Genomic DNA, 27,872 nt, shown 5'->3' with positions numbered 1-27,872 from the left:
CGTCAAACACTTATTTAAGTTTTTGATATAATAATTTTGACCATGATTATTTTGACTATCTCTCTTATTAATAATTGATACTGAAATATAAAAAGCTTCTCTTAAGTTCCATTAATCTTTAAATTTTCTCGCATATTAGTTATTAATAAATAAAATACTGCATTACCATTAAAAAATACACATCCTTCTTTCCCATTCTCTGATCAGACCTTTTGTTACAGGAACTTTCCATCAAAAGATAAACTCCTTTCTCCAGAAAAGAAACTGCATACTTCACAGAGGGATTGCATTAGTGGTAGTATGGGCAATATGACGCACAGGAATGCACAACGGCTGTATGAGGGGCAAGAAGAGACCCGGTGGCATCCAAGAGCTTTGTAAACAACTTCAGGGCAATTCTCCTTCTTCAGGCTTGTACCTCACCCCTGCCTTCCATGGTACACTGACCGCCAAGTGCTAAGGCTCCTCAAAGCATTCAGATTAGCCCTTCTTCCACTTTGTCAAGTCAATTATTTCTACTCCATCCAACTTCTGGTTTCCAAAATTTACGGAAATCTCTCACCGACTGTGGACCTTTCTCCTCTTTTCTTTTTCCTTCTGGATTATATCTTGTAAACCTCTTTCTACACTATCTACACTATGAGTCCCACTTTGCAAAAAATAAGGATAAACAAAATAAAATTTAAATAACAGAAAGGGATCCAGAACAGAGAAAGGGAAAAATGTCCATCTATTTTTCTTAAATTTCTAAGTTGTTTTTTAATTGTGCCAAAATATTTTCATGAATTTTTAAAAAATTTTACAGATTAGTAGAAATTGATATTAACACTCAATATTTATGTTCATAAATTTTTCTGTTCTACATGCTGGGCCCATAAATTTTTCTGTTCTATAATCTTATTTATTCCTTTCTTTTCTTTTTTATTGAAGCACAGTTGATACACAATGTTACATTAGTTTCAGATGTACAACACAGTGATTCAACAACTTTTTACATTATGCTATGCTCACCATAAGTGTAGTTACCGTCTGTCACCAAATGACACTATTACAATACCTTTGGTTATATCCCTTATGATTTTCATTTCATAACATTCATTCAATTCACCTTTCATTGCCGTGACTTATTCATTCCATAACTGGAAGCCCGTATCTCCCACTCCTCTTCACCCATTTTGCCCACCCCCACCTCTGGCAACCATCAGTTTGTTCTCTGTGTTTATGGATCTGGTTTTGCTTTGTTTGGTTGGCTGGTTTTTTAGATTTCACATGTAAGTGAAATCATATGATATTTGTCTTTATCTGACTTATTCCACTAAGCACAATACCCTCTGGTCCATCCATGTTGTCACAAATGGCAAAATCTCATTCTTTTTTATGACTAAGTGATATTCCACGTCTTCTTTATCCATTCATTTATCAGTGGACATTCAGGTTGCTTCCTTATTTTGGTTACTTTAAATAATGCTGCAACAATATATTTATAACTTTTAAGCCAGTTTGTTGAATATCCTCCCAGATACCTTTCCATATATACTTGCATATACTTTGATTTTTTTTAAAACAATAACAAAAAGGACAAAAACATACACATTATTTTGTAACTGCTCAGACTATTCCATTCAAAGGATGCGCCATAATGTATTTTACCAATCCATTACTGCTAAATATTTATGGACCTTACTGTTGGACCAAATTGTCAGTTTTCCAGGTAGAGCAAAGCAGTAACGTCTGACTAGAAATTAATTCTAAGATTCAAAGCTAGTTTAGATTGAATGGGGAAATACTGGAGGGTTCCTGCTCATATCAAGAAGAGAATAAGGGGATACCCACCCTCCCACTGCTAATACAGAGATACTTGCAGTATCAGTCAAGGGAACTAATGAAAGAGAGAAGGTAAAAACATAACTATTGGGAAAAAAGAGTATGCAGTTGTCATTTTTTCTGGATTATATGATTATATGCCTGGGAAACCCAAGAAAATCAACTGAGAAAATATAGGAACAATAGAAAATTAACTATGGAAACAGGATACAAAATTAATTTATGACAATTTGTGAAATATATGTAAATGTGTATATATGTGTGTATATATATAAATACATACATATATGCACATGTGTTTATTTGTACACACACAATACCCCCTTACAAAATAAAAGAAAGAAAAGACTCCACTTACAATTACAGCAAAAAATGTAAAGTGCCTAGGAATAAATTTAATAAGAAATATGCAAAGCTTGTATGAGGAAAATTTTTAAATGTTCCTGCAGAATCTAAAAGTAGACCTGAATAAATGAAAAGACGGACCATGCTTTTAGGTAGGAAAAGTCAATGTATGTCAATTTCCCCTAAATTTTAATTTTTAAATTTATTGCAATCTTAATGAAAATACTAAGAGGCTATTTTCTGGAATAGGACAAGTTGATTCTAAAGCTTGTAAGAAAAAGTAAACAAACAAGAATAGCCAGTAAAACTCTTCTGAAAAGGAAGAACAGCTTTCTATATATTTAAACAAAAATTATAGAAACTCAATAAGGAAACATTCTGGGATTGCCATTTGAATAGTCTAATGGAATTGAATAGGAAACCCAGAAATAGGTCCAAATAAGTGGTATCTCAAATCAGTGAGATAAGATGGACTTTTTAATAAATGTGTATCATCTGGAAAAAGTTAAGTTAAATCTATATCTCATATTGCATGAGATAAATTCCAAATGGGTCAAATATTTAAAGCATGAACACTCAAATGTACTATAAGAAAATATGGCTGAATTCTCTTCTTACTTTGGAACGGGAAGGTCTTTCTAACTATGATTCAAAATCTGGAAGGTACAAAATATTAATAAATCTAACTAAGAATAAAAAACCATTATGAGGTCAAAAAATAACAAGAATAACATACACAAAGTTGAAACAAAAATTACAAATCGGGAAAAAGAAGATCTGGTATTCAAATCACAGGTAAAGGGCTAATCTCCTTAATAAATAACAAGTTTCTAGAAATTGAGGAGAAAAAGACCAGTCAAGAGAAAAACAAAGGGCATTAACAGACAAGTAACAGAAAAAGAAATATAAAATGACCTGTACACATTATAAATGGCCCTCATTCATATAAAATATGTAAATTGAAATTAACCAACCTCATCCCAGAGATAGATTGTTATTCTGTTTTCCCACTACTCTGACTTTGGAGCATTTACTTTTCACTACATTCTCTTCACACTGGCACTACCCACCATCACTTTGGGGGAAAGTAGGAAATTTATGAAGCTGTGTCTTTTTTTTTTTAATTCTAGATCCCAAACACTTCATTAACAAGGCAGATAGACCTTAACCGGGTAACAGTAGTGTATTATCACTTATCAAAATAAAATTTATGCTTGATGTTTTGAAACATGAAAAACCCATGTATCATGATGAAAATCAGAATATATTCCCTATCCTATTCCTATGAACAAGTAAGTTTTTTAAAAAATAAAGTCAATAGTTGAATAATTCATAAGCCGTTCCCTCAGGCCTTATAGCGAAATATAATTTTAGAACTTAGAAATATTCCTTAGTATAAACATCTCCTACCCCATCCATCCTCTGACAAACATATTCAATTCCAAATCAAATCAAATTTCTGTAGTGATGTAAATTTACTACTTCATTGGTCACATATGTTCACATGCACTACTCATATGATCTATCCTAAAAATTACTAAAAAGAGAAAAACAAGAGAAATTTTTGTGAGACTATTTTTAATATATATATTATCCCCCTTACATGTCCCAATCAAATTGATTTCTTAATGTCATTATGATGATTTTTCATACAATATAGCATTATTATAATGAATCCACTCCCATACATCTAAATCATGTTCATCATTAAGTTTCTGTTTTTAGACATACTATATACAAAGTTAAAAGCATCAAGAAAATGTATATCTGCATTCAGATCTCCCACTTAATCTTGAGGTCTGTGTTCTTTTACTTTTGGTAAAAACAACACATTTTTGCCCTCCAGCAAGGAAGTTTAAAAAATTGCCATCTCTTTTCAAAAGCTTTTAATATACTTTACAATACACTAAGAATTTTTTTTATTTTAAAAAGAAGTTTTAATTAAAAAGAAATCATCTTGTGGAATTGTATTTTCCACAAGGAAAGGAATGGTTCTAGTCCCAGATTTTAAAATTCTCATTGGTAGAAAATACAACGTAAAAAACAGTTTTGAAAGACTGTTACAATTAAATATCTTCAAATTTTGTCAAATATGTTTCACAACAACATGTGGCATTTCCCCAAATGCTAACATAATGTTTAAGAACCAAAAAGTAGGAAGAAATGGATTGTGGGGTAAGGAAAATATTTACCATTAGTACCGATTACAATATCAATAATGAAAAGACGATCAGTATATTTAACTTAATCACTGAATTCTCCCCTCAAAAACATAAATCAAGCATTTCACAAAAATACTATATACACCAAATTGAAAGGAAATGTCCAAATTTTTTAGCATAAAAATTATTTCTTTTGATGTAAATAGGAAACTTGCTTTACTCCCTAAATATTTAGATCTAAGGTGAAGTCTTCAGAATTTGTACCTTTGGCAATAACCAGTCTGCAGACGGAATACTACCTGCAGTGGCTCTCAATCTCTCCGCGAGGCTACAGGACCCTCCAACAACCCAGTCCCCTCTGACTCCATTCCTGCCCCACAAACGCATTCCCCGTCTGTATTGGAGCAACCAGCACCATCTAGTCTCTTTTGCTCCAGGCTTGTTCCTGCAACTTCTAATTTACCTCCATTATAATCATCAGGAGGAAAATACTAAATATTTTCTGAATTTAGAAAAAAAATAAGACCATGTTTCATCCCAAGTCAAGCAGGGTTCTGGATAAGTACCTCATTATCAAAGCCCAGCACCAAAGGAAAAAGGCAGTATTATGGTCCATTAGAACCCAGAGCACAACTAAGAGTCTCACAACTGTGTTCTAGGACTTCAATCACTAAAGATATCTGGATTTCAGTGGCCTGGGGACAGAGTGTCTATCTTGTGTTTCTTTGCACCTAACGCCGCACCCTGCCAAGGTCACGTGCTCTGCATGTATTCTCCCTCACGTATCTTCCCCCTTTCCTTAGCTTGCCAAGGAACTCCTTTCAGAATTCAAAGCTCTACAGCTCAGGGAGAGTCATAACTGATAATCTATATCTACACAGGGAAAGGGCAAAAGAATGATATACTTCCCCTCATTTTTATCCTGAGCAATTCCCCAAAGGTAATAAAAGGCAATCGAGTGATTTTAAGAACTGCTTTGCCTTTCCTTTTAGAGCTCCTACAGAGGAACCGACCTCTGGTTTGCAAAGGATGCCCTGTACCTGTACCAGTTTAAAAACTATCAGGATTTGACTTTTAGCAGTTTTTTATGCACACAGTATTCTACTGGTACAGAAAGCGAAAGTAGTCCCCTGAGGTATGAGTGTAGAGGTGAGAGAAATTCAATTTCAATTCACTCTGTCTTAATCCAAATTACCAATTCTTTCAACAAGGAACGCCCATTATAAGAGCATTGCTGGGGGTGGTAGTTAGGGTGCCTGGGTGGATCAGTCATTAAGCAGCTGCCTTTGGCTCTGATCATGATCCTGGGTTGGAAACCTGCTTCTCCCTCTCCCACTCCCTCTGCTTATATTCCCTCTCTCGCTGTGTCTCTCTCCGTCAAATAAATTTTTTAAAAAATTAAAAAAAAAAAAAGAGTATCACGGGATACCGCATGAACAACTGCATGAATTCTGGTCACTAGTTATACAAGAAATTCTTGAGAAATAAGTAACTATAACCAACAGTTAAAAATACCAGCTGTTTATATTCAACATTTGTTATGATTTGGAAGACGGAGGGGACAAATAGAACTAAAGTTCAAAACCACTCGTCTCCTAAACAATGTAGATGTGGGTTTTGTTCTTGTTTTGTTTTGTAGATCTACCCTTCTTCAGTGTGTAATGACATTACAACAAGAAAAACTAATCATTCTTTGAATTTGGAAATCAGTATAAAAATACAAAGCATTAACTCACTGACATCCCTGTCATCACTTCATCATCCCGAACCCAGAACTCAGCCCTTCCACTAGTTTCCATAGAAAAACATTTCCAAGAAGTTTGTGATTTTTCCCCTCAAATTTACCTAAAATTAAGGAGTTCCTGGGGAGTAGGTTGGCCTCCCGCAGCTCTGTGTTCTTCTCTCTCTTCTTCCCTACCTGGGACTTTAAGGAGCATCTTCTGTTGCTTAAACTCCTTGGAGTTCCATTGTTTGCCTAAAGTAGCTCTTCCAAACAAATGCAGCACTATCCCTAAAATAAGTCCTGGGAAACACATTCTTCAACTTGATCCCCCTGCTTTGCTCTCATTTCTCAATAAGCTCTTGCATTCTCCTAACCCTTGACTTCTTATCTCTAAGTTTTGATGATTCTTTGCACCCAATAATACATGGGCTTTTCTGCTTTAGTTCTGAGCTCTAAAGTCTGCAACTAACTTTGCTCAATTCACTTCCATCCACTTCAGGCAATGACCTCATCCAATTTGGACGCCCTCTCAGCTTTGACTTGCCTCTATCCTCCCTATTCTCCCAAACACTAACATGCATCTACTATCAACTCAACTCACACAATATCTGTCTAACACTTTCTTTCTTGAGCTCCAGATTTTTATTACCAATATCCTACCATGTGTTCCAGGTTCATCAAATGCAATAAAATAGAACTCATCATCACCCCTCCTCCCCATACTCTTTTTTCTCACTTTTCTCAGAGTCATCATGCCTCTGATCACCAAAACCAAGAAACCTCAATTTTCCTAGATTCTCCCCACATGCTTAGCCCTCTGTACCCATGTAGACACCAAATTCTGTCAATTCTACTTGCTGAAGATCTTCCATATATTTACCTTCTCTGCCCTTCCTTTTTACTCCCCAAATTTAGGCCTATATATCTTCCCAGCTTCCCAGATAATCTCTGATGTCTCTCTGGCAACTTCTGTCTTTGAGCCTTTGCATACCAGGATAATAACTTCTCTTCCCATCTTCTCCCAGTGCTTAGTACCACATGTTTCACACACAACAGACCCTAAATAAATATTCATTAGTTAGGGAAGAGATTACAAATCTTTGTGATCTCGTATCTTTCCTTTCCTTGGCATTCAGAGATTGCCTCTATCTCTCCAACCTCATGCTTCTTCAGGATTCTTCTAACTTGCAGTTGATTATTTTCTTATTCCTTCATTTTTGGTCAAAGCTTTCTACTATTCTTCACTGTCTATTAAACAAATGAATGGCATGGAAGTCTTCCATTCTAGCTCAAACCTACCTTTCCAGCCTCATGGTTCATAGCCTCCCTCTCACGTTCTTTGCTCAGTCCAGCTAAATCCAGTCACTAGCCATCCCCCAAAAATGCTGTGGATTTTCCTGACTCCTCGCTTTTGCCCATGCTCCTTCCAACACATAGAATGTCTTTCCCTCCTCTCTTTCCCTGTCAAAAGTATTCCTTGTTGTTGTTTTTTTTAGTTTTGGTTTGGTTTTTTGATAGAGATCACAAGTAGGCAGAGCAGCAGGCAGGGAGTGGCGGGGGGTGGGGTGGGTGGCAGGCTCCCCTCTGAGCAGAGAGCCCGATGTGGAGCTGATCCCAGGACCCTGAGATCATGACCCAAGCCGAAGGCAGAGAGAGGCTTAACCCACTGAGCCACCCAGGCGCCCCAAAAGTATTCCTAGTCTTAAGACACACTTTCTTCACAAAACTTACAGATTCCTCCAGACAAAATTTCTCTCTTCCTCTTCTCTTCTTCTTTGAAACTTAGTTTATAATTTGCTTTGTACAAGTGTTTTTTCTTCTACTAAAAAAGTTGTTCAAAGCAGTGTTTTTCAGACCACCTGGAACAGAATAACTGGAGTCTTGTTAAAAAAACAAAAACAAAAACAAAAAAACCCTCCCGAATCAGAGTTTCGGGAAGGAGAACTAAGAATGCTGCAATCAGAAAGCAAGTTCATCAGGAGAGTACGCAATGAAGCTGGAGACCTTGGAGTTGCAGAAATGGGCCTTGAAGTCAGTCAGACTAGAAGTTGCATTCCAATTATGTGTCTGATAAAAGTTAATTCTCAGGAGAAGCTAACACAACTATGAGTTTGATACAGATTGAAAAGAAAAAAAAAGTTGAAGATTTTACTTAACTCATTCGGTGAGGTAACCAGGCAAATGTCATAACCTGTTCAGAAGAAAATCTGAAAGAAACACATTCATAGAGGGTTGTAAAATGGCTCAGACATGATGAAAGGCTACCACAAGATAATCCAGAAGGATGTGCAATAACTCAAAGACAATGAAAAGAGTCAGAGGACCTCAAAAACACCCTTTAGGCAATGCAGAGTGTTCTACTGAGACATAAGAATTTTTTCTATACCTCTTGCTAGCCGTGTGACTTTGAGTATGTTACTTAACTTCCCTGAGCCTCTGTTACTTTTCCTGTAAAACAAGATTTCATAATTAAAAAAAAAATCTTCATGGGATAATGCTTGCCTAATACCGCTCTTGTGAGAATTAGAGTTAAGGAGCACCAAGCACTCAGGACAATGCTGACTTTTATCATACTCGATAAACATGACATAGTAGTACTAGTACCAGGAGTAGTGCTACCCCTAACTAGAAGTTTCTTGACCCTTTCTTGTTTCCTAATGAATGTATTCATTCAGTCAATCAACCAACGTGCATAAAATACCTATTCATGCTAGGTTTGGGTGGACAATAAAATGGTCCCTGTCATCAGCAAGTCCAGGCTAGCCAAGGAGATGAGAACCTAGGTCAGTAATTATATGGGATACAATAAGTGAAAATAAAAGTAGGTGAGCACAATTGACAACATGGCTAACCATGTGTAGAATGTATAGAATGCTTATGGAAAAGCATTATCAAGGGGGATGTAAGCTTAATCTTGAAGGAAGAGTAGGAAATCACTAAGCACAGTGTGCTAACAAGTATCATGCTAGATCATCATGTATGTTAACCTTATTTAACTCACATAAGAGCCATAAAATAATAGCTCACTCAGAGTACTTACTACATGTCAGGTGCTACTTAAAATAACTATCACTATTTTATGAAGAAAAAAATCCTGAGGCTTAGAGAAATCAGGTAAACTTTCCTTAGATGATATAGCCAGTGAGTAGCAAAGCCATAATTATTGCCAGATAACCTCTTTCCCAGTGCAGGAAATCACCTCAATTTACTAATTGAAAATCAAAACCTAAAGAGATGAGGAGATCTCCCAGAGAAACTGATTAGAAATAGCATCCCTGGTTTTAAAGGCCAGGAAAATGGGAAGGAAGAATACTCCAGAAAGAGGGAGAACATACAAAACCCTGGAAGCATGGAGGAGGTTAGCATGGCTCCAGGAATCAAAGATGTTTGGAACTCAGTATGCATTTATGGAAAGAGCTATCAGAGTTAAAGCCCCTGGGGGCACCTGGGAGGTTTAGTCAGTGAAGCGGCTGCCTTAAGCTCAGGTCATAATCTCAAGGTCCTGAGGTTGAGTTCTACATTGGGCTCCCTGCTCAGTGGGGAGTCTACTTCTCCCTCTCCCTCTGCTGCTCCCCCTGCTTGTGCTCTCTCACTCATGGTCTCCCTCAAATAAATAAGTAAAATCTTAAAAAAAAAAAAAAAAGATAAAGCCACTAAAGTAGGCAGGGACTGTGAGAAAGAAATTACACCATACTAACTATTGCAGATCCCGCTCAGGAGGATATAAAAACTATGACAGATTTTAAGCAAGGGAACAAGATCAAAGGTTTAGAAACTGGAGGCAAGGCAAACAGTTATGAGACAGCAAAGACTAATATTATTGAGATCAAGAGTTTTGAACTCCAGCAACCTGCCACTTATCATAACCTCAGGAAAGAGAACCTCTTTGAGCATGAGTCTCCTCATCTGTCAAATGAGTATAATAATAGGGTCACCACAAGGCTTAAATGAAAGAAGGTAGGTAAGCACCTGCTAAGGTGCTCCGGTCTCACAGGCATTCAATAAATGATGGTGGTCATATTAACAGTAGTTTATTGCTAGTTTTGTTGTGATGCAAATACACTGAGACACAGTTTAGATGTTCTTGAAGGAAGAACATGTTAAATACTCTTTTACCTCAGTTGTTTGATTTGTTCAGACATAGTAGATTGATCTGTTCAGACACAGTAGACTGATTTAGACAGCAAAGTCCCAGGAACACAAAAAGAACCAGATTTCAGGAATGGCATGAGGTTAAGGGTTCAGTTTATCAAACACTTCTTGTATCCCTACCGTGTGTGTCTAACACTGTATTAAGTGGTCCATATCTAAAAATAGTTAAGACGCAATCTCTTTTCACAAGGAGCCATCAGTCTACAACATTTTGGTTGATTTCCTTATCCTTGTTGCCTGGCCTCCTCTCTTATTTACAACCTCACCCTCCCAATGTCTGATATTTACACTACTCTTGTAGAAATGATCTTGGTTTCCCTACTTGGTCACCTGCCCTTCTCCCCCACCTTGGACTACTTCCTCTCCTGGCTACTCCAGCTGGACATGTCAGATTATACCTGTTTGATCCAAACCTAGTCTCACTACTCTGCTTTGAAGACATCTTGCTTCTATAGTGAAGTTAAACCAATTTTCTCAACAGCTGGTGCTAGAATTCTTTTCAGAGGAAAACACCTCGATGAGTCATTATGAATAGAGGGTATGATTGAAAAATGAGATTATAAAAGACAAAATGTTCTACTTCAGAAATTCACCTGGGGGTACGGAAGAAATGGGAAGAGAAGAGAAGAGAAAAGAGATGGAAGACAGAGGAACTTCACTGTATACCTAAAATACTTTTTAAAATGTACAATGCTCTATCTTATTTGCATTTTTTGACTCCCCTCATGTCTTCCAAATCTTTAGTAAGCCTTCCATAATCCCCAAGCCTCCAACCTACCCACAAACACATACACAATGTAAGTAGGTTGCGGGGAAGGGCTAAGTGAAGAAATCATGAAGCCAAGTGCCACTGCTAGAAGACAGAAGAAGTAGAATGGAGACAGCACACCCAGAACAAACACACAGCCCATCATTGAACCCTACATTAGGAGCAGGGCCCAAGGTAATGCTAAAATCATAGATGTCTGGGAAATCGGCAGAACATATGAGTAGGTACTGTGCTTTATTTAAAAGTTGTGTAATAGGAGCCTGAACCAACCTTAACTAGTTAAAAAGCAAAACAGATTCTCTCAGCTGATACCTGGGTCATGATTTCTTCAGTGTCATCGATGATTTGGCACCAACTCCATAGGTCTGCTTTTCCAATGTACCTATTGCCTTCCTCAAACGTGGCCACCACAGTCTTACCCAGTTACTGCAACAGTCTCCTTGGGATCAGCAAACATTTTCTTTCTCTCTCTTTTTTTTTTAAATTTATTTATTTGTTTGTTTGTTTGTTTGTTTATTTAAATAGAACAACTAGGGTAGTGGCTGGAGAGGAAGAGAGAAAGAAATGTCAAGCTGGTTCCATGCTCAGCGCAGAGCCCAACTTGGGGCTTGATCCCAGGACCCCAAGATTATGACCTGAGCCAAAATCAAGAGTGTGAAACTTAACTGACTGAGCCACCCAGGAGCCCCAGCAGACATCTTCTTAAAGGGCTGGATAGGCAGTTACTCCATTCTGCACTGAAAGCCTGGAAGCAGCTATAGACAATATGTAAATGAATGGGTTTGGTTGTGTTCCAATAAAACTTAAAAAATCAGGTGGTGGACTTTCTGTCCTTCCCCTTCTGTTCTCCGCCTTATAGAGTCCTCTTTCAGAATGCTACTCCTCCATATAAATACCTGTTTGTCTTCCCATTAACCTTAGGATAAAGTCCAAATTCCTTAACAAAGTAAATAAATTTCACACCATTATCTACTCTCTAGCCATTTCTGGATTCAAACTCAATTTTCAGCACTACTAAACTGCTTTAAATTCCCCCAGGTTCCTGGTTCTCTCTTCCTTCCATGCATTTATATATGCTGTTCTTTGGCCTGGAATCTTCCTCTCTTCCCCCACTCCCCTGATTAGTTAATTCCTACTCATCTAAATTTCAAGTTTCACATTAAGTCTAACTTCCTCCAGGAAGATTTCCTTGATCCCTAAATTCTCACAAAGTGCTGAAGTTATTGGTTTATCTGAATCTCCTGTTAGCTTGAAGCTCTGTGAGGACAGGAAACTTGTCTGCCACTCACCATTGCATTCCAAGGTACTCAATAAGTAACTGGATCCTTGACTGATGAGGTAAGAAAAAAACCAACCTGAAAATGAAGGGGACCCTCAAAGGCTAATTGGTGGCACATAAGCTGACATTTGTTTGAACTGTTCCCTTAAATCCCAAATCTGCTCCTAAAGCATTTTCTGCTCTGCTGATATAGCCTGCAGAGTTGTTTAAGAAATAGACATTACATGTGGGAACTGAAGTCCTGAAGGGTTTCACTTCTGCCTTGGTTTCCAGACTTCATCTATTTACCCTCTCCTTAGTATCTGATCTCTTACCTGATGTCCTATTAGCTGTCTTGCATACAGTGTACTTTATATCTGGTAATTATCCTTGCATAGAAATCTTGGCTTGCCTTTCTGACCAATACTCACATTTCAGATATCATATAAGGGGCATATTCTATATGCCAGGCTCATGGGGCTTCCTCTATAAGCCAGGCCTACTGGACTTAATCATTCAGTCCTCAGGCTAGCCTCATAATGATGTTCTCAGAGGTTTACTTTTATTATTTCCACTCTACAGTTGACAAAAGGAAGACCTAAAGGGAGTAAGTAACTTACAAAAGAAAATGGCAGAGCTGGGACAGAAGGGAGGAACATCTGACTGCTAAACTAGAGTTTCTGAGCTCATACTACTTTCCAGTTCCTCTGGGACCACGTCTGCTTCCTTCTGTGAGTGCTGTCCCTGTCCAAGCCCCAAAGTCTTCTGCAATGCTCCTGCATGTCTTATCCTGAATCTCATGGACAGTGTAGCTGCGTTCAAGGCTGTCATAATCACTGATACTTCTAGAGCGTGGTCACTGTGCTTGTCCCTGTTTATGTATGACCTCATTTAACCTGCACAGACCCTAACATGAAAGATAAGGTTAGCTCTGTTTTATGGAGATGGAAGCAGAGGCACAAAGAGGTAAAATAATGTATCTAAGGTCACATAATTAGCAATGGGAGAACCTCGGATTTACACCTAGACACTCTGACTCCACAACCTGTACTCGTAAGCAAGAAGAGAATACACAGGGAGGTAAAAGAGAGCTCCTTGGGCCTCACAGGATGACATGAAAAGTATGGGGGAGGTTGAATGATTTGGACTTTAATCACCCCAGATATGAGATCATTAAATAAGACTAAGTCATTGCTGCCTAAAACAAACTACCACAAAATTTCATGGCTTAAAACAATAATCATTTACTAGCTAACAATGCTGTGGGTCAATACTTTGGCCTGGACTTGGTTGAGAAACTTGCTGGTTTTGCCTGGGCTCACTCATCTGGTGACAGTCAGCTATGGCAGCTTGGCAAGAGCTCGATGGTCCAGGATGGTTTCTCCAGGGTAAAGGCCAGCTTCACGGGCATGCGACCTGTGTGAAGTTTATTGTTCTGCTATTCTTGTCTCCTTAAGATTATCTCCTGAGATTATGAATAATTATGAAACAGGGGGATTACTGGGCCTTGTAAGTTGCATTGCCAGTCATGCTGGTGGTTGATGCTGGATGCCAGCCAGGCACCTTTCTCCACATAGCCTCTCATCCTCGAAGAGGCTAGCTCATGTTTCTTCCCATGATGACAGAAGCTTTCCAAGAGAGTGATAGCAAAGGCTTCTTCAGCTCTGGGCTCACAATTTCCACATCATCACTTCTGCTGCATTTTACTGATCAAAGCAAGTCACAAAGCAAGCCCAGATACTAGGAGATGGAGATCCAGAGTCCACTCCTTGACGGGAAGAACAGAAAAGTCACAGTGCAAGAGGGCAGGTATGGTGCAGGTGGGCCCAGTTTGTGACTATTAATTGCATAGAGTAGGTACTTGTTGAAGTAAAAAGAACTTCAGTCTCAGACATGTTATGATTAAGATTTCTCCTATGGTCAGTCCATGCAAAGGTATCCAAAACAGCTGACCCTTGAACGGCATGGGGGTTAGGGACACCAACCCCCATGCAGTCAAAAATCTGCATATAAATTTTGATTCCCCAAAAACCGAACTACTAATAGCCTATTGTTGACTGGAAGGCTTACCCATAGACAGTTGATTAGTACATATTTTGTACATTATATGCATTATATACTATAATCTTATAATAAAGTAAGCTAGAGGAGAAAAAATGTTAAGAAAATTGTAAGGAAGAGAAACTATGTTTACAGTACTGTATTGTAAAAAAAAATCCACATATAAGTTGACCCATACATATTGTTCAAGGGTTAAAGGTTAATTGTTAAGGGATAATATAGGTATAGAACATAAAAGAGAATCCTGGTTGGACATACAAATTTAAGAGCTGTCAACATGCAGGTGGGTAAGTTTCTGAATAAATAAATCAGAACCTTCAGGAAGACTGCATTAATTAAGGCAAAGATAAACAAAGAGATTCACTCAATCCTTCAGACTACCCAACTTGTTTTGTTTTGTTTTGTTTTCAGACTACCCAACTGTTTGAGTGCTCTCTTCTTCCCATGTATCTCAACCTCTCTCTCTAAGAGACCATCCGTGGGCCTATCCAGTTTCTGTAGCCGGCTCAAAGCCAGTATCTCTGGGGAAAGTACAGCCTTCTCTGTTATGTCTAGATGTGGCTACATATAGTCCAATTATCATAAACTAACAAGAAGTTACTTGATGCCCACACTCAACCCAATACGCAATGGTAAAGCAGGAATACAATTAACCACAATAAAAACTTCCATTTCTAAAAGGTCAGAATGGGAAACATGCAACAACCAGCAGTCCTTCATAGTTTTCTTTCTAGAAAGAAATTCCTGCCTTGGCCATGGAAGAAATTTCCTGATTAACCCATCTGGATGTGTCTGGGTATACCCACAGTACCCCTGGGTTTACACACTCTGGGAGATTCCTCCTTGCCCATTATCTTCCAGGTTCAAAATTTAAGTGAAAATTGGGAGAGTATGCTTTCCTGGAAATGGCTTGAGGACACAATGATTGGCTTTTGCAGTTTGCAGGTCAGATTTCTGGTTTCTTTAGCAGTACAATTTCCTCAAAACCTTTGTAGGCTTCTATGCTATTCATCTCCAGTCTGCTCAGTGTGACAGAAACTATACCCAAAGTTCTTTTCTGGACCGAGCTCTTAAACTTTCTTATTCTCTACTATCTATGCTTTACTCCTTCCTCTTCTCATTGTTTTAATGGTGGCTATAGTAAACTAAAGATTACTTTCAGGTAATCTTTAAAAACTAAGTGAGGGTAACATCGCTAATCTGACCCTTGCTGCAAGGCTAGATCTCTTCGGCTAAGGAATCTTAATGGATGGGCTTTAAGTGTCTGAAAAACAGTCTTCTCCTATTTGGACCATAAAAATAATTGGATTTTCTAACCCCAATTTTCTATACACTCTATTTTCTTCCATCTTTCCTTGCAAACCCATCATTTCTTATGTGAGCTCATTTCTTTCCTGAAAAACCCTTCCTAAACTAGCCAACAAGCAACAATTACATTCATACTCTGGTTCTTTCCAAATGCTTCCCGTAAAATTCAGTGATATAAGAAACATGATCAGTCTTCCAAATTGAGGTGAGATTGTTACCAAACATCTTGCAATGGCACTACAAGAATGACTAGTTTCCCAGCCTGCAAGAGCCCATTCCTTGTTGGCAATGGTCTGACCACTTAGATAATGCTATACGTTTTAAGACTTTGTTAGAAGTCCCCATTTCTAGGTATCAATTTTTGTATTAGAGTAAAGGCTAACTCGCTGTAATTGAGATCCCAGAAAGCAGTGGAAGTAAAGAAATGAAAATAAAGAAGACAAAAGCGTTTTTCCCTCTCACATAATAGTTGGGCCAACACTGACAGGGCACTCTGTTTGATGAGGTCATTCAGGACCCAGGTTCCTTCTGTCTTATTGTCCCACCCTCTCCTAGGATGTCTTCCTCATCTCCATGGTTACATATGGTCACAGACACATCCATAAAGGAGATGGCAAGCAGAGAAAGACAAGCTGTCTTTTTTTGCAAAAGTAAGGCCAAAGTTGTACTCACTGCTTCTAGTTACAGTGCATCGGCAAGAATGTCCCCACAAAATCATACCTAGCTGTAAAGAAGGGCAAGGAGTCTCCGGCTGAGCAAACATGCACCAGATGGAGGAGGACAGATGTCATGGTGGCAGCCATTCATCTGCCTCGAGAAGTAAGAAGAAAAGATTCCCCAGGTTAAGAACCCTCAGAGATAGAAAGACCAAAATGGGGTAAATAAGGATTTTGTTTCTTAGAGGTAAAGAGAATGGCAGTATGAAAAAAGAATACAAGAAAGGGAAAATCTCGCTGACAGCTACCTAAGTTTCCACTTTATTATTTCTAGCACTTTTTAAAAAAAGATTTATTTATTTATTTATTTATTTATTCGACAGATAGAGATCACAAGTAGGCAGAGAGGCAGGCAGACAGAGAGGAGGAAGCAAGCTCCCCACTGAGCAGAGAGCTTGATGCGGGGCTCGATCCCAGGACCCTGGGATCATGGCCCAAGCCAAAGGCAGAGGCTTTAACCCACTGAGCCACCCAGGTGCCCCGTATTTCTAGCAATTTCTAAATATATTTCATAAGTTTATTTTTTTTAAGGGAAGCAGAAAGAGAAAGAAAAACTAAGAAGAATATCAAGACAGAATAATAGTGATGTGAGGAAAACCAGAAGAAAATGGAGTAATGAAAGTCAATGGGAGAAAAAAATTTCACTTGCCTGAGAGAAGACAAGAGAGGCTAGGAAAGGAAATGCTCTTTGGACTTGAAAATCTAGAGGTTACTGGTGAATAACTATAGAAGCTAGAATGCAGCAAATTAAGAAATGAAAATGAACAAAGAAAAATGAGATAGCAAACATGCACTAGTCTCTTTTTTTAAAATTTTTTTTTAAAGATTTTATTTATTTGAGAGAGAGACAGTGAGAGAGAGCATGAGCGAGGAGAAAGTCAGAGGGAGAAGCAGACTCCCCATGGAGCTGGGAGCCCGATGTGGGACTTGATCCCGGGACCCCGGGATCATGACCTGAGCAGAAGGCAGTCGTCCAACCAACTGAGCCACCCAGGTGTCCCTTAAATTTTTTTTTAAGATTTTATTTATTTATTTGACAGAGAGAGAAAACACAAGTAAGGCAGAGAGTCAGGCACAGAGAGAGGAGGAAGCAGGCTCCCTGCTGAGCAGAGAGCCCAATGCGGGCCTCGATCCCAGTACCCTGAGATCATGACCTGAGCCGAAGGTAGAGGCTTAACCCACTGAGCCACCCAGGTGCCCCTGGACTAGTCTCTTTTAAGAACACCGAGTTTTTAGGAAAAAAGAGATAAGATGGTAACTAGTTATGACTAGCTCCACTTGCAAGTAGACTAAGATGAGAAGCAGCCTCCAGGGACCAAGTTGGGGTATCAGGTTCTAGAGATTAGGGTGGCCCAGTTCTAGCTGCCTAGCCTATGTATCATGTGTAATTTGAACAGCTGGCATAGCAAAGTGCTCTGCACATTAGGCTGGTCAAGTTCTCCCAAAGTTGGGAACCACTCTTGGATATGGTGGTTGCATCCTATAATCATGGGGTCTTGGGGTCTCCAGAGACAGTGCCTCTACCTACCTCCAGTCTCATAGTCAGTAATTGCACTTCTGCTTGGATAGATGGCTTGTTCATCAGACAATCAGGGATCCAAGCTGGGTGTGGAAATGAAGGACCCAAAATATCTCAGCACAGCTGGAGTTTGGGCAAAACCCCCCCTCTTTAAAATATCAAAGGAGGGGGGCAATAAATCCACAAATATGAATGGACAAAAGGGAAATGAAGCAGCAACAATAGAACATAAACTTCGGGCATTTTTGTTTGGCAGATTAAACTGAAAATAGGACTCCCTGCCATCCCAAACTCCCATAAAAAGAGACCCAGAATTATTAAAGTCTAATTAAAGTTGGTGCTGTTTCTTTAAAGTGCCAGAGAAAGTAGCAATATTTGTTCCAATACTATAAGGCCAAAATCCTTTTAAGAAAAGCAATATTTCATGGAGAAAGGATTGGATTGGATTGGATTGTCTCTGAGGAAAATAATTACTGTTGCAACACGTGCTTATATTTTAGATGGCACAGAGATCACTGTGGTGGGAAGACTGAACAACTACTGGGAGATTTACCTTCACCCAGTCATGAGACTTAAGCCCATTATCCTCTGGAGTCCCAAATGACTGAGGGGGAAAAATGCTCATTCAGATTAAGTCTGAGGCACTGGGATATGGAAAAAGAAACCCAGGGATAAAGTATCCTTTGGTGGGAAGTGGCTGAATATTTCTGAAGGATGAGAGGGACGATGAGACCGAGAGACTAAGAAGAAATGCAACAAAATGGGGAGGAGGCATCTGAAAGTTCCTTTCTTGGGCAGTTTGTTAGGTCTTTTGAGAAAGTTATTACAGAACCATATGGTGGTGGCTGACAGGGAAGATTGGCTAAGATAGAGCAAACCTAATGTTTCCCCTTTATTTGCAAGTTTTATCAGAGGAAGGCTCGGTTTCCTTTTGCAGGAATAAGTCAGGTCAGCACAAATTCAACCAAGCTCTTAAACACTCAGACACTCTTTGGGTCGGTATATTATAGAGGTATCCTTTATGCATAGGACAGTGTCATTCTAAGGCAAGGTCTGTGTCAGTCAATACCTATTTCTGTAGTGTTGAGAGGGCCACACTTCCTCTTCATGCTGAGAGGAACCTCCATATGTTAGGAGTCCACCAAGAACTGGCTGCCTGGCTACCTGCTCAGATGACCACCTCTCAACACTTGAAATAGAACTTTGCTCTGTGCTCACCAGGCTTCAAGAAATAGCCCAATTGCATAAGATAGACTGGGAATGGAAAAACACTCTGGCAAAAGCATAAAGGTGTGGTTAAAGACTAGGGTGCCATTTTCATGTGGTTGGGCTGTGCCTGGCTGGTAGTTTAAAGGAGTTATGCTGAGCCACACTGATTGAGGGAGGGTTTTATTGATTCTGCTTTATTTTTTAATGGGGGAGACTTGAGCATTACAGGCTAAGGATAAAGACATGGCAAGAGTCAGTGGTTAGAGTGGTTAGAGATTCAGGAAAGAAAGGGCATAATTAATGGAGGACATCGACCATAAGAGGTTTGTTCAGTGTACAGCATCTGTTCAGAAAGGGAAATTCAGAGATTCTTTTAAATTTCTAAGTTAAGACACAGGCATTCCACAGCTGCCTAGGTAAATATTCATCAAGTATTACAAAGTGGTAAGACTTTTTCAGGTTCATTTAAGTTGTCTATTAACTTACTCCAAAACAAATATAACCAGCAAAGAGCCCACTGGAGTACTGGTATGGAGAAGGGAAGCTTAAGTCTGGGAAATAGCTAAGTCATTTGAGCTTTCTATCAAAAAGTGTCTTTGGTAAATTAACAAGCCTGTCTGTAAGCCTGTCATTGAGAAGGGATTCACAATAAATAGGGCACCTAATGTTGATGAAAGTTGAACAAGGCATTAAATCAAGCTTGGAGACGCAGACAAGAAACCAGGTAAAGGGCACAGCAAGAGTTATTTACCTGCTGTGGTGAAATGTATTCATATACTATGTACACAATAGCTGCAAGAGAAAAATAACACTAACCTTTAAGTAGCACATCTGCATATTTCGTTCTTCTTATCCTCTTCTTCTTAATGTAAGATGTTTTCTGCAGTAAGTACCCTCCCTAGGTAACATCACCATATTCCTGAGGCCACTAGCCGGCCACAGTATATCCACAGGAAGTCAAATTAAAGAAGCAGCAGCAGTGATGAGTTAGCGTGGTAAAGCCTCAACTTCCTCACCTACAAAATGGGGATAATAATAGTACTTAAGTTCACAGGAGGCTGTGAGACGTGGTTGAGAAAGTTTATAAATGCCTACTGAATGGTAGTCTGCATGTTTTATCATGCATCTGAAATTCACAGGAACAGAGTATAGTCCAATAAGAGAGAAGGTATCATCAGTGTATTTCTATCAAGGACAAAGAGCCCTGTGGCAGCAAAAAAGGATTTGGGAAAGACAGGGTAGAAAGGGCAGGTGTACAGTGAGGAAAAGACAGACCTGATAGGCATGCCAGGCAGAGGCTTTGCAGGGAGGGAGGGTTGGGATGAGGAGAAAATTAACTCGCAAGATTCAAAGACAAGCAGTGTTTAGTGCAGAAACAGAATTGTTTCTGACTTTATAGGTCTAAAACTGAAAATATGGTAACTGAAAATTAAAGGAGCCATTATTGTTGTGGTTGTCATTAATAAACAGTATGACGTGGTGTGATACCATGACAGTCTGGGAATTTTTTTTTAAGATTTTATTTATTTGTCAGAGAAAGTGAGCACAAGCAGAAGGAAAGCAGGCAGAGGGAGAGGCAGGCTTCCTGCTGAGCAAAGAGTCTGATGCAGGAGTCAATCTCAAGACCCCAGGATCATGACCTGAGCCCAAGGCAGACGCCCATCTGACTAAGCCACCCAGGTGTCCCTAGGAATATATTTTTAAATAAGATTTCAATGTCTTACTAAAGTTGGAACTGATAAGGCAGTTTGTATGTATATAGGGCTGGAGCTGAATTTATAAATATCTGGAAAGATGTACCTGAGATAAATGAACATAAAGTAAGAGAATAAAATTAGTGTGTCTAGTAATTGCTCTGTAAATTTATTTTAAACAAGGCATGAATCAAGAGTGATTATATACAGAGAGACAGAGAGACAGACATGTCTATTTAATCTAGTATCCTTTTAGAATGCACTTGGATAAAAAGCTAGAAAACAGAAAAGCAATTCTTAACTGGATAATGAAAAAGCCACTTTTTTTTTTTTTTTTTTTTTTTTGGTAGGCTCTACACCCAACACGGAGCTTGAACTCACAAGCCCTAGATCAAGAGTCATATGCTCTACCAACCGACCTAGGCAAGTGCCCCTGAAAAGGTCACTTTTTAAAAATCCTTTGCCTCCTATTTAGCTCTAATTTTATAAAGGAAAAGTCTATCATAGTAAAGTATATTTCTATCTTCCTTTCTTTAATATATAGCACAACAGCTGGTAGAAGTATACGATAAATTCTTTTGATGATACTGTAGAAGGGAAGAGTATGAGCTTTTTGGAATCCTGACTGCCAATCCCTGGCTTTGTGACCTAGAGTAAATGATCTCTCTGTACCTTAATATCTTCATTTGTAAAAATGGGATCATTACAATGTCTACCTCATTAGGGTTATTATGAAAATTAGTTAATTCAGTTCTAAGTGCCTGGCATACTAGTAAGTACACAGTCAATGCCAATTAAATATTAACAATGGCCTTAGCCTTCAAGGGTTAGCATTCAAGGAATCCTAGCAAGTGGCTTTATCCAGGAAAAGGTTGCAACTTAAAAATCTATTAGTATATTTGATAAGGAAAAAAGAAGTCTTGTCTATAGTTTTGGCTTGTACTGGGACAATTTGTGTCACCTATCCTACACTTTCCAGAAGATCTTTAATGGTAAGGCATACAACCATGAGAACTGGTAGCCACAGTTCTGTCTATGGCCCAGACTAAGAACTCCCTTCCAGCTTTACCTTGTCACAGGCACACATAATGCTGACCAAAGTGGTGTTCCTGGCTCTTGAAGAGCTTCAGTCTTTATCTGTACTTTACTACCTTCATTAGGACTGAAGATTGTTGACCTCTGTTAGGAAGGTGCCTACATGCCAGGGTCCCTAGTGGCCCACACTCCAAGATAGCCCATGAAAGCAAGGGCTGGGTGGCTTTTCTCTAGGAGGCCCTGTTAAGAGGTATGCAATTCACATAGTCAGGCTCATTGTTGAGTCACTGCTAGGGTATTAACTGTTACTGCCTTACCACTGTACACCAGGACCTACTCCAGTGAGCTGTACATACTAGGTACTCATAGAGTTGAACTGAAATGAACTGAGAGGCTGCCCTCATCCCTACTTATTCCAAGCCCCTGAAGCCTCCCAGACTAGCCATTATCATCCTGATTCTTATCTCCATGGTTACTTTTAAAATCCCCTAATCTGACCCAACTCTAATTCCTCACCATCCTTCAAACCCTTTCACAACATACTTTGGATCTCCTATTCTGTAACCTGCAAACCTCCCCTGTATCTTCAACTTCATTTTGAATGATTTCTCTACTTCCCTGCAGAAGCTGAAGACTTGCTCCTCAATAGGTCTCTCAAATGGAGGCCATTTGTTTCTCACATACCCACAGGAGATGGGAAAACTCTTGGTCCACATCCCTGCTTCCAAACTATTTCACTTTCTTTCAAAAACTCCAGCTCCTTTGAAGTTCTCGTCATGCAGTTATACCACCCCAACAGGATACAGATGGCACACTTCTATTAAGTTGAGGATGATTTAATAAAAGGGTGATTTGCAGAGGTATGAATGAGGGAAGAAAGGCACAAGGGATAGTGCAGTCACTGAGGGCTAGTACAGTGGAACTGTCATCACCCCTTGGCCTGAAGAAGTAAGGAAAGGGAGCTCTGGGGCCCAGGAGAAAGAGGTGTAGAAGCCATGCTGAAGAGCAGAGACCCCTCTCCCCCATTTCAGGGACACAGCCTCCCTACATCAGATCTGCTGAGGCTCCCCATTGGCCAAATTCAGCCAGAACCAGACAGCAAGGAAACTGCTGACTGAATCCATAAGTTTCAGGTCCCATGGCTGCATGGCACAGAGGAGAGTGAATCTTGAGGGACTAATGGAAGATATCCCGCTTTTGCCCCCAAGTTCTTTTTGGTTGCTATCATTTTCAAACTCTTACTTTTTGAAAACTTGAGCTCATCTTCCTCTCCACCCCTTAGTGACTCTGGCATCCATGTGGGTGGCCCGGTTATCTTTTTCATCCATTCTTACAGTTATGCCCTAAAAACTACTATCAGTAATAACACAATATTGACTTCAAGCATCCCACCCTCTGACTGCCACCTCTTATCTCTAAAGTTCAGTGGCTCTAGTTCTTTCATTGCAGTTTTTCAACCCTCTTTAGGCTTCCAATCCCAACCTTAAATTCTGTCACTACTCATCCACTCTCCTACTATGTCCAGAGAAAGTTCCATGGACCTTGCTCCCTTAAGAGTGAGATTATTAGTGACATAATCTTATCTCACTAATGCAGTCAAATGTCAAAAATCAAACTTTGGTTAAAGCCAACTATTTGCCTTTTCCAGTGGGGAAAAATACATAAAATTATGCTGACTGATTTCACTCTAAATTTATCATCACAAGCTTCAAATGGGCATTCCAATCTGCCCAGAAATCCTACACCAAACCTGATGAATATGCCAATTACTTTTCAAGATGATTATTTCCTAACTTCTCCTAGAGCCTCTCACACTCTATATCCCATACCTCCACAGCCTCATCTATTCACCAACAATTCTGTAAGCCTCCCAGTACCTGCATTATACCCCTGCCTTATACCCTGTTACCATGGGATAAGGGTCCCCCCCCCTCCTATCAAAGCCCAACCCCTCCATTTGTGCTGTATATTCCAACCCTCTTCATCTTTTGAATAACTTTGTTCCTACTCTCGTTCCCTTTCTCTCCTGCATCAATTTTCCTCCACTGGGTCATTATAAAATTCAAATGAATATGCCCAGTAACTCCCATCTTAAAAAATAAGTTTCTGGGGCGCCTAGGTGGCTCAGTGGGTTGAAGCCTCTGCCTTCGGCTCAGGTCATGATCCCAGCATCTTGGGATCGAGCCCCGCATGGGGCTCTCTGCTCTGCAGGGAGCCTGCTTCCCCTTCTCTCTCTGCCTGCCTCTCTGCCTACTTGTGATCTCTCTCTGTCAAATAAACAAAATCTTAAAAAAAAAAAAAGTTTCCTCAATTCCAAATTCTCCTTCATTTCTCATCTAATTTCTCCATTCCCCTTCAAAGAAAAATTTGAAACAATTGTCTATAGACACTGCTTTTCTTCATCTCCCATTCTCTCTTCTTCTCATTTCCAACTGCCTTCTACAACCATGATTCAATGCTGCTTTTGCTTAGATCCTCAGTGACAAATGTGTTTTCAAGCTGTCTGATCCCAGCTATGATCAGCATGGGATATAGCTGACTGCTCTCCCACTCTTGAATCATTTTCCACTCTTAGTTTTTATGGACACTGCTCTTTCCTGATTTTCCTTCTATCTCCCTGGCTTTCCCTTCTCTATCTTCCTTACTGGCTAAATCTCCTTTATCAGACCTCTAAATGTTAATGACCCCATATTCTTCTCAATCCTGAGCTCTCCAATGTAGTTGACGCTAGCCACATGTGTGTACTTTAATTTAAAATAATTTAAATTAAGTAAGATTAAGATTCAGTTCCTCAATTTCATTAGCCACATTTCAAGTATGCAATGGGCACATATAGATAGTAAGTAACATGAACATAAAATCTTTCCATTGTTAAGAAAGTTCTATTGCACAGGACTGACCTAGACTCCCTCCCTAGGTGATCCTACCCATCTCGTGACTTTCAATGCCACGTATATGTTGACTTCTAAATTTATACCTCTAGTTCTGACCCAAGCTTCAGATTTGTGCATGAAACTACCTATTTGACATAATCACTTGGATGTCTAACAGGCTACTCAAACTAACAACCAAAAAAGAACACTTCATTTTCATCCTCTCCTCCCCTGTGTCTACCCAAAAAAGCTTGTTTCTCTTCCTGTCCATCTATTCTTAGCAAATGACACCATCCAACCAGTTTTGAAGCCAAAATTCTAGGGGCCGTCTTGATTCCCAATATCTAATCCATCAACAAGATTTAATAACTCTAGTCATAAAATATATCTGAAATCTTCTCAAATGGTCTTCTACTTACACTATCATCTTTCTAGTCTAAGTTTCTTGTTTGGGCTATTGTCCTATCCATACAAGTTCCCCTGTACCTAGATCCAGCACATAGCAGGTGCTCATTAAATATGTTGAAAAAATTAACAGGCACGATCCTACTGAATAGTGTAAAATAATCTTTACTTTTTTAATATTCATGATAATAGATATTTGCACAGAAGCTTTAGAAAATAGATTTAAAAAGATAATACACATCACTTCCCAGACAGACTTTACTTACACTTGGCTATGGCTCAATATCGTTACTCATTCTGTCAATCAAAAATGTCAACATTTTTCATGCTTTCATAGCACTAATTTACTTCCATGCATCTGTAATCTATGTGGTCAGTGCAATTTACTCCCCAAGAGAAATTTTAGTTCCTGCTTCTTGTCATTCAGCCTTGCCTTTCTTGATTAATCCAGTACAGCTTCTTGACCTCTTGATTACCTACACATTTTGTGCCTGTCACAGACCAGCAGACACTGATTTTGTTCAGGAGTTCCCAACTTTGCTCCTGTCCCTGCCTGCCACCCAGCTCCTCTCTGCACTCAACTTCCTTGTCAGAAACACCCAACAGTTTGACCCTAGCCTTAATTCAAAATAACTCAAGCAATAATTCCAAACAATATCTGCTACTCCTCCCTCTTTGATTAGCTGTGTTTACTGGCAGCCCTAAATGTTCCATCATCCTCATTCATTCCAGCTGCATGCCAATGGGGTCAAGCTGATATTTCCTACAGATACTGGTAATTACAGAAGTGAGGTGATGGGGTAAAGGAGAATGCAAGAGTGTCTTCTGAGACCTGCAGTCTAGTAATTATTAATATGCTTGATATCTGCATTGCCTGTGTCAGGTTACAAAGCCATCTGGGCACAATATTTTCACAGCAATCCAAACACTATAATTTGCCTAACCAACAATCATCTCTCCTCTACCATCCTCTCCAACTTCCTTCTAAGAGACCATTGTGTTCAGTACCCACCCTTCATCAAATAGCCAGATACAACACGTAGTTATATGCCATGCTCCACCCTACGCCAGCCAGCTTTTATGAGTTAGTAAGTGATATAAATATGGCCAGAGAGTGTGAAAGAAAGTCTGTGACGAGTTCAGGAAAAAGTTTCCTCACCCTTAAAAAGAAAGACCCAACAACAAGATAATGTCCTTTTTTGGCTCTGGAAATTTCCCCATCTGGATGTAATTTCTGAGGCACTAACATCTTCTTTGAAGTATGAGGGGAGATTCTTAGGTTAAAGCCATTGCTGGGAATGGCAGAGTGGGCAGATGAAAGAAAACTACATCCTTTGTAATACACTTAAGTTGTTTTTTTACACTGTGCCAGAGGCCCTACCTCTGGACTTTGAACTATGTATTGATAAGCCCAGGGGATTCTGATTTCATCAAAATTTGAGGCACTAACTTATAAGCATGCAACTATAAACTTTCTCCACCACTTCCTCGCTGAAAAATCTTAGGCAAACTATTTTACTTTTATAGAATCCCCGTCTTTGTCCTTAAAGAGGGAAGTAATATTCACCTTTTGGCCTTATTGTGAGGGTGTAGGGTTAAGAGGATTTGATTGGAAGACTGAATATGGGAAGCGCTATGAAATCCATCAGCCAGAAAATGATGCCAGCAAATCCTAAATGTTTCCCAGAGTGCTGATAGACATTGACACACTGGTTAGATAACCTGATCCCAGGTCTCTCCTGAGAGACTGCATTTTAAAAGACACTTCTAGGCTCTAGGCAAGTGTGATAATCAAGTAAGCCTGAAATTTAGAAATGGAATACTGTGATACTCCTATGTAAGAGTTAGGATTTCTGGTTTCTAAATCTAGATCTAGATCTAGATCTGCCACTATTTCACTTAAGCAAACTGTTTTATCTTTCAGGACCTGTTTATTCATCTGTGCACTTGCCCTGTCCAATCTACAGTCTCTATGGCACTAATGGCAAATTACACTTGGGGTGAGGGGACTTCTGTAATCTCAGTATTCTTATATTGCTGCAATACGGATTACACAGGCAACAACAACAACAACAAAGCAAAATTGGGATTACGGGAGGTGTTGGCTTTGTGGTAAAATTAACTGAGTAATAATTGTTGGACGCTGCCTTCTCTATTCTGCTACCTTGAGTCACTGAGCTACCACTCCTCTCAGGATCATGGCAGAATTGGAGGTGATCACCCTTGGCCACTCTGATCACACAGATCTGTGAAAATGCCTAGAAAAGTTAAAAAATACAAGTATCCAGAAAGAGATTCTGATGAAGGCCCTAAATTTAATTTTTTGCACTGAAGTAACTTTTACTGGCAAGCACAGTAATGTCTGCATGTTGCAACAGAAACTTTTCCCTTGGCATTTTAAAAGAAAGAAAGAAAGAAAGAAAGAAAGAAAAGAAAAAGGACAGAAAGGAAGGAAAGAAGGAAGGAAGGAAGAAAGGCAGGAAAGAAAGAGGAAAGGAAGAAAGAAAGGAAGGAAAAAGGCAATGTATGCTACTGGCCTCAGGTGGAATTCACAAAGTTAGTGGCGCGGGAACACCTTCCTAACTTGAGAGCTCCGGAGCCTTTAGGGTGTACAGGTGTCCTGACCTCGTCACGGATGGAAATCACACTTCTCTTGCGTTTAACTCGCCGAATATCAGTTTATGCTTGGGAGACGGCTGCGTGGAAGACTGTAGAGAAACCACCAAAGTCCCCAGAGCCAGCACTTCCGCCTCTCTCCATGAACTCCGCCCAGCGCAGACAAGCCCCGCCCATCATGAGACCGACACGCCCCGTTTGCG

General features: G+C 39.5%; 1 protein-coding gene across 1 annotated transcript in view; it reads right to left on the bottom strand.

Moving 5' to 3' along the window:
- Nucleotides 1-21,992, bottom strand: part of LOC116873385 (TLC domain-containing protein 4-like) — a 100,712-nt gene extending 78,720 nt beyond the window's left edge. The window contains exons 1-2 of the mRNA XM_032867186.1: nt 21,810-21,992; nt 19,863-20,062 (exon numbers count right to left, since the gene is read on the bottom strand). The gene's annotated coding sequence lies outside the window, so the exon portion shown is untranslated. The remainder of the gene's footprint in view (nt 1-19,862; nt 20,063-21,809) is intronic.
- Between the last annotated feature and the right edge of the window lie 5,880 nt (nt 21,993-27,872).

Source organism: Lontra canadensis, unplaced genomic scaffold (assembly GCF_010015895.1).
Source record: "Lontra canadensis isolate GAN:19392208 unplaced genomic scaffold, GSC_riverotter_1.0 scaffold33, whole genome shotgun sequence".
In the NCBI taxonomy this organism is placed as follows: Eukaryota; Metazoa; Chordata; class Mammalia; order Carnivora; family Mustelidae; genus Lontra; species Lontra canadensis.
Note: the sequence above shows the minus strand (reverse complement) of the source record. Positions and strands in the feature narration are given on the sequence as shown.